Source organism: Microtus oregoni, unplaced genomic scaffold (assembly GCF_018167655.1).
Source record: "Microtus oregoni isolate MIOR12 unplaced genomic scaffold, Mior012 000011F_ref0000422, whole genome shotgun sequence".
Taxonomy (NCBI): Eukaryota; Metazoa; Chordata; class Mammalia; order Rodentia; family Cricetidae; genus Microtus; species Microtus oregoni.
This window is the reverse complement of record NW_024543070.1, coordinates 13,717,839-13,725,456: the sequence shown is the minus strand read 5'-3', so window position 1 is coordinate 13,725,456 and position 7,618 is coordinate 13,717,839.

Genomic DNA, 7,618 nt, shown 5'->3' with positions numbered 1-7,618 from the left:
TGTTTTTGAGACACGGTTTCTCTGTAGCATTGGTGCCTGTCCTGGAACTAAGTCTTGGAGACCAGGCTAGCCTCAAACTCACAGAGATCCGCCTGCCTCTGCCTCCCAAATGCTGGGATTAAAGGCATGTGCCACCATGTATCAGCTAGTTCCCTGATATTATTTAAACATTACACATGTCTGGAGGCGGGGGAGGTCAAACTCCCTGTCACCATGTGTAAAGTCAATGCAATCTTACATAAAAATAAACAAACAAATAGGAAAGGAACAGAATGTAGTGTCAGGAATTGAACCCAGGAACTAGGGTAGAGAAGCAAGGGCTCCAGCACTTAGCTACAATTGAAGCACAGAAGAATGCATTTGGCAGAAGCTAAATTAGAATTCGTGTTGGTCATTAACAGTTTTTCTCCATTGTGACCAGGGGTCAGTAGTTTATCTTTTCTGTGTAGACAACCATTTTTAGGAATTCTTTTGGTTTGCACAGACTGTGTTCATTTAAGGCAATTCCTGTCAACTAGGGATGATTTTGCGGCCCAGCAGTCTTTGGCAATAAATACCTGCAGATGTCTTTGGCTATCGTGATGGAGGGGTGCTGCAGAAATCCAGTGAGTAGAGATGAGGGTCATCACCAAAACTCCTCCAGTGCCCAAGAAAGACCCTCACAGCAAAGAATGTTCATTCAAAAATCTAAATCCTGCCTAAAAGAAGAAACTTAACTAAGGAATGCTTTGCATTTATTTTTCTTTCCTTTTTGTTTTTTCTCCAATATAATATCTCTATTGATTCTTTGGGATTTCTACGATCACATTCACTTCCCATTCCTCCCCAATCCACCCTCCCATCCTTGCACCCCACTCCCCCCCAAAAAAAGAAAAAAATAAAGAAATAAAGGACTACACTAAGTCCTATTTATGCTTTCCACTCATTGGAGCATGGTCAAACTCCCAGTGGCCAGTACCTTAAAGATAACTGAGTCCTTTCCCTGCTAGAAACCATGGCTTCCTTTCTGCACCATTTCTAGAAAAAAACCTCCTTGTCAAGGCACAAGCTAAGAAAGCACAACAATCACCAACTTAAATGTATATGTATTTTATATGATGCCTGATGCAGCCATCCCTTTCTGTAGATGTGAGGGCAGAAGTTTAGAAGAAGGAATATGCCATCTTTTGGGAGGGCATGAAAGGGAATTAGCAGTCTGGGTCTTAGACAGTCGCGTAATTTCTAGATGAGTCTTTTTGTCTTCCTCACCCAATTACACTTCATAAATGTTACCAATCATGTCAACAGCTAAGTGTATTAGTTCTAAAGCATGTTGGAGCCTTTTGGGTTTTGTATGACCCTGTTGGAATGCTTTCTAAGTGATGAACAGTAGACTACAAGATCTCAGAAACGAAATCAGGAAGGGGGAGGTAGTTCTCACAGTGGACCAAAGATTCCATCATTTTAAATGTTCATTGTACACTTTATGTTCTTGGGTTGAATGTCCACTCATTGAAGAGGGCACTTAGATCTTGCAAAATATGTTTCATTGTTTTACAGATTTGTACAGGGCTGGCTCTCACTCCCTGTCTTCATAGACATGACAAGCCTCAGAATCCCTGGGTGCTGAGCCTTATCTAACAGATTCACGTCAACTCTCTGAGGAAACTTTTGTGGCCTTAGATAATTTGATATCTATTTTAAATTTATCAGACCAGCATTAAAGTGATAGAGGGAAGATCCGATCACTATAACCCCATCTTACAAAAAGGAAACTAAAGACTGGAGAGTTTAAATCAATCAACCAATCAAATATTTGTTTGTGTGTGCACTCATCAAATATTGGTAGGGTGCATGTCATGTAAACATCACTGCAACGAACAACATAAGCTACTAGGAAATCCAACTTTGAATGAAGAACTTGAATTGAATCCATTTCACACAAACATGTTATTTCTGTACGTTTTCTGTATTTATCCTATATGTAAATATTAGATCATCATACTAGAATTATAAGTTCAAAAACAAGTTTTTAAATCATGCATATTAAGGACTTGTCATTTCATGTCAGAAACTCTACTTGGTATTGAATATACCTTATTTCACTAAATTCTTTAATAATCTAACAATGTATCCCCTCTCACTGCCGCTTGCCTTACAGATAAGCTCAATAAAGCTCAGAAAGAAAAAACAGCCCACAGTCCCATACAACAGTGGTAGAAACGAATTTTCTCTTGGGCTTATTGTATTCCAAAGGCTGTGGACTTAACCGTCTCATAAATAACTGCTTCTCCTTTTTATTCCGAGCTTTTATCTGTTTCTCCTTTTCTTTTAATGAGTAATGAGTAGTCAGCATGATTTCTGCCCAGCACCCATTCTAAAAGAAATGAGAGATTTTAAACCACAACTGCTATTGGACATGAATTTTCAGAGGAGACAAGGAAAAAAGGTAAATTTGGAAGGTAGTTCTCTGTTCTCTCTGCCACAGATTTTACCTTGCACTGCGAACTCTATGAGAGGCAGTCATAGGGCTCAACGGACGGCACTCTGTCTGGTCCTAAGAGATGCTCGCCCTAGGCTGGGTTCTGTACAAGGAATCCCCGAGACTGCTTGCCATGCTGTGTACAGGGCACCAGGGAAAATTTCAAAAGACGTACAACAGGTGGGTGATTGGGCCACATGTGTTACACAGGCGTGTGTCCGTGTACCCTTCTGCTTTCTCATTTTGACTTTTAAGCAAATATTAGGTTCTTTTTTATTCAAGTCAGATCAAAATACAAATACATTGGCTTCCCGCATCCCACAATGTCTCGTGATTGCTCTTCTAAGCTGGGGTGGGGAATCAGGCAAAAAAACAAAACAAAACAAAACAAAAAGGCAACGAAATGCAAGACTGTGTGTAAAGAGCATGGGTATCTGGGTGTTTTGTGTGTTGGTGTATAAAATGCATGTATATATGTATATATGTGTGTACATCTATCTAGATGTGTATATATATATAAATAGTTATATATCTATACATATGTATACACATAAACATGTAGCTTGAAACTTTGAAATTTTGAGTTTAGGAAACTAATTATTACAGTTTACATTGGTTTCCTAGATAGTCTATTGTAGTTCTGGTTTCCAGAATTCTTCTACTATGAATGTATATATTTATTAATGATGCAGAGAATATGATACAAATACCTAGATTTATCTTCTATAGATAAAACAAACAAAAAAAATGTATTTAAGAAATGCCAAACCATTGGTTTGAATTTCAAACTATGTGTTTCAAATTTGCTCATGACAAGAACAAAACAAAAGGAGAGAAACAAAATGCCCACCAAATGTAAGTGGTGATTTCTAAGAAGAAAAGAAAGAAATGATAGCACAAAACCACTGGCTATTCCCAGTGCGATTTCATTGGCCTTTCAATTAAATTCCTCTCTCATAATCCATGGGCTCAATGCGGCCTGCACGATTGTGACTTAAACTGCTTATCAGCCTAATTATTTTGAAGTTACAGCAATCAGTTAGAAATATTCATATGGTAAATAGGTGCCAAGTCTCCAGGGCACATTGAGCACACCAAACACTCTCCAGTCTCCTGCCAATCACTCTTTCAGACTGTTTACACAAGGACCAAAAAGTTGCTCAGAAAAGGAGGATCAGAGTCAAGCGAAAGGAAGCATGTCTTACTTGTCTGGATATCCGATAGACAGAAGAGATAAATGTCTAAATTTACGGCAGAAAGATAGACTACATGCTCAGTCAGAGTCAAGCGCCTTGGGGATTGTGGGAGAATGGGAGAGGTGTTTGAAGTTAACCTGTGCAAGCTTCCCGGGGCTTCATGGGATCAGGTTGTAAGCACATAAGCCTGACCCTTCAAAGAGTCTGTCTCTCAAGCCAGGGCTCAGCTGATAGAGCAAGATCCCTCCTCCCGGGGATCTGTGCGGAGTGTCCACAGAACCAGACACCCAGGTGCACCAGTGGGCGAATTTTCTCCATGAGCCCTCTACAGGTGTAGTCTTGAAGGCTTGAGGAAGAAATGTTTTCTTTTTGCTTTTTAATTAGTAGTTCTAATGAAGTTTGCAGTAATTTTTTGTTCCTAGCAATTTGGATCAGATGGGAAGTTTTATGCCATCCTGTCTTTGAGTTTCCTTTCAATTATCTTCTCCTTGTTCTCTTTCTTTTTATTTTTTTTAAGGAAACTGAATCAGAACAGTTTTTTTTTTAAAAAAAAAAAACATGTTCTGGCTATTTTAGAGAATGGTATGGCAATTAGTTTTGAAAGCATGCAGGGTGGGGAAGTGAAGGTATCAACATTGCTCATTACTGTCCTTCGGTATGGTATAAAAAACTGGATTAAAGATTTATTGAAATGGTATCCTATCCAAAATGTTCAGAGACACTAATTTAGGAGAGTTTCGTTCAAGCTTCCATGAAACTGGTTAATGGGATCAGCTTCCAGCAACACTCTTTAAACTTGCAATAGTGTTCAGCTAAGTCCATAAAGAACTACTCTTTGTGATACTGGGAGGAAGTTAAAAAAAAATTAAGTTCTCATTCCCCACATCTTTCATAACAAGCAGAGCACTACATGGAATCCAATTAACAGAAGGATTTCTTTAAATTAAATGTAATTGCTTAAATAATATCCACATCACCCCTGACCCTTCTCGACTATGGGGCTGTACCGAATAAGCTACCAGGAGATCTCCAGACCCATCCAGCAGGGATTCTCACATTTCTTTTCTCTTGTCTTGGATGCTTTGAATGTGAAGTCACCCCACACATGGAAGCATCTGGATTTTGCTAGAAGTAACACTGAGTGGTGATTGACAGGGGCCTTGCTCATGTTCCTTTTTCGCTGACCACATTCTGACACTTGATGATGAATCAGTTTGTTGCACATTGATATATCCCAAGTGACACCTATTGAAATTACCTCTTCGCTTTTCCAGTGCGGTTTGCTTGTACATACGTGTACTGTCAACTTGTTTACAGATTCTTTTGTGTGTAATTGTGATAGCGGATTTAGCTCAAGCCCTAAAGGAATCGGTTTACTGAATGGTGTTAAAAATGAATGTGCTTATTACAGTATAAACATCATTAATTATGGACTCACATGAATGCATGTCTATATGTCATCAATTTCCATCAGCTCAGAGATTCAACAAAAGTCTGCAGTCTGTGAATAGCAAAAATACATAAACTGCTGTGACTGGTAACTTAGTAACTGTTTTTACTTGCTTTGTAGCACTGTAGATCTTAGCCTGCTGTATTTCTTTCTTATATATTTGATTTTTGAGAGAAACATGGCTAAAAGAAAGAAAGAAAGAATATCAATGTCCCAGTAGAATTGCATAGCATTTTGGCAATCACTGGTCAACTCAGAAGGCAAACACCTACAGATGGGACAATAGCCCGAGCAGCACATGGGTGTATTCATACATATGTCTATGTATGTAAGAGCTGAAATGCTAATGGCTACCATCCATCCTCACTGCCAATGGAAACAAACTTTCTTCTTTGGAATCACTGATGGAAATGGAAAGGAATAATTTTCTATTAACTGCTTTCATATTTTGTTTCATTCTTATAGTAGGGTAGATGATACAGGTGCAGTATCAGTATTGTAAAACTGTGTAGCAAAAACTACAAAAGTAATTCTGTGGATATATTTTAAAAGGCAGAACAGAAACTATATTTCAGATTCTTGTGTGAATATAATTACAAAACTAGTTAACTATTTTTATGTGTTTCCATAATGAGTCCATTTCATATACATTGTAATTTAGCACCCATCATAATAAATCATTTGGTTACAATTAGTTGTTATATATATATATATATTTTAAGTACATATAAGAGATCAATGATTCAACATTATTTCATGCTAACTCAGCATTTTACATAAAAGAAAAAAAATGTTAGAATTGGTTTATTTCTAGTTTGATATGGCAGGTTGCCAAATGGGGTACAAGAAGAAGGAGAGTGATAAATTATTTATTTAACATAGAGATTTAATATATTTAATATTAAACTGTTATCAGGACAGTGAATGGAAGCCCTGCCTCTGTCTCTTGTTGATTGGATGGTTTTGCAATAATTATTTATGAAATATCATCAGGCCCTGGTTTCTTCATTTGTACATGTAAAACAACAGATAATAAGATTCGGGTGAAAATTAAATCAGATAATCCAAAGAGATAATTTATCAGTGTCTGACACATCAAATAGATAAAATAATGACTCATAAAGCCTCATTCCTACCACTCTGAAAATGCCAATTTTAAAATGGAGCTTGGCTTCAGCACTCTAAATGTCTGAATATATTTATGTCCTGTTAGTAACTAATGAAATTGCCTATTATCCCTTATGATTTTCAATCAAAAGGGGAAATTATAGAAGAAAAGTATTTCCTCAGATAGAAATTTTAAAAATAACTTGGTCTTTTGCAATGGTGTAGTGCATCAAGCAGAACCATTCTCCCAAGAAGCACACACTCAAAAATGGAAAGAATTGAATGGTGTATAGTTTGATAAATAGAATATCTTTCATGCATCCCACTTTGTAATTTCAAAGTCTTCTTCATAATATTCAATGTGATCTCTATGAACTTTTCAGTAAAGAATCTTTTCAAACTTGTTAACCCAGAGTCTCCGACACTTTGCTCATGAAAGGTGTTGTTACTGACCCATTCCTGGACAAGTATAAGAGGAAAAAACCCAAGACTCCAAGAGGGGGAGGTTCTGTTTCAGGTGCGGAAGACCTGGGTTTGGAACCCCAACTGTGGCCTCAGGCTAAGTCTTCTTTACACAGCTCTCATGTAAATGACTGTGGACAGTTAATGGGCTTATTCTGACTCTATAGCATCCCCCCCCCCGCATGAACCTGGTACCAAGCAGGAGAAAGGAAGGACTCCGAGACACAGGCATCCGTAGATGCAGTCACCATGTGGGGTGGGGTGCAGGCTCTGGTTTGTTTCCACGCGCTGACTTCTCAGTTGTCGCTATTAAAAAAGAAATCCTTCTGCTGACCCCAGAAGACCCAGGGGACTAAGAATTTACACAGACAAAAGGAATAAGGATATTTGAGAGGGACTTTCCACATGCATTACTAGGTGGAAAGCTATAGGGCTTCTTGGGAAAAACTCACCCTGTACTGAGAAAGTGGGAAGTCCAAGAAATCTGAAACCCCAGAGACTGGTTAAAGTAACTGTATTTCTTTAGACTCAGTCACAAAAAAATGCTCTCACCCCCGCCTACGACTCCAGGAGGATGAAGAAAAATTAATATCAAGAGGAAAAGTTAGTTGCATACTTTCTGACTAGAACATCAAAGGACAAACAGTCACCAGGGTTTCACTGCCTTGTTCTCTCTGACACAGAATCTAGCTTCCTCACAAAGGCTTCGGGGACTCTGAGCTGGAGTGGTAAGAACTTTTCATTTTGTCCGGGAAGTGGTGGGTTGGAGGGCATTCTCCCTAGTGATGTTTGGGGAGTTTTGGGTGGAGTGTTTCTTCCTTCACGTCAGCCCTGTAGTGATAAGCCAGTGTCTGCACATAGCCCCTGTCCAGAAACTCATCCCTCTGCCAAATTGAGTTCAACAGGACTTGATCAGAAGGATCAAAACTATGGAACGGGGGC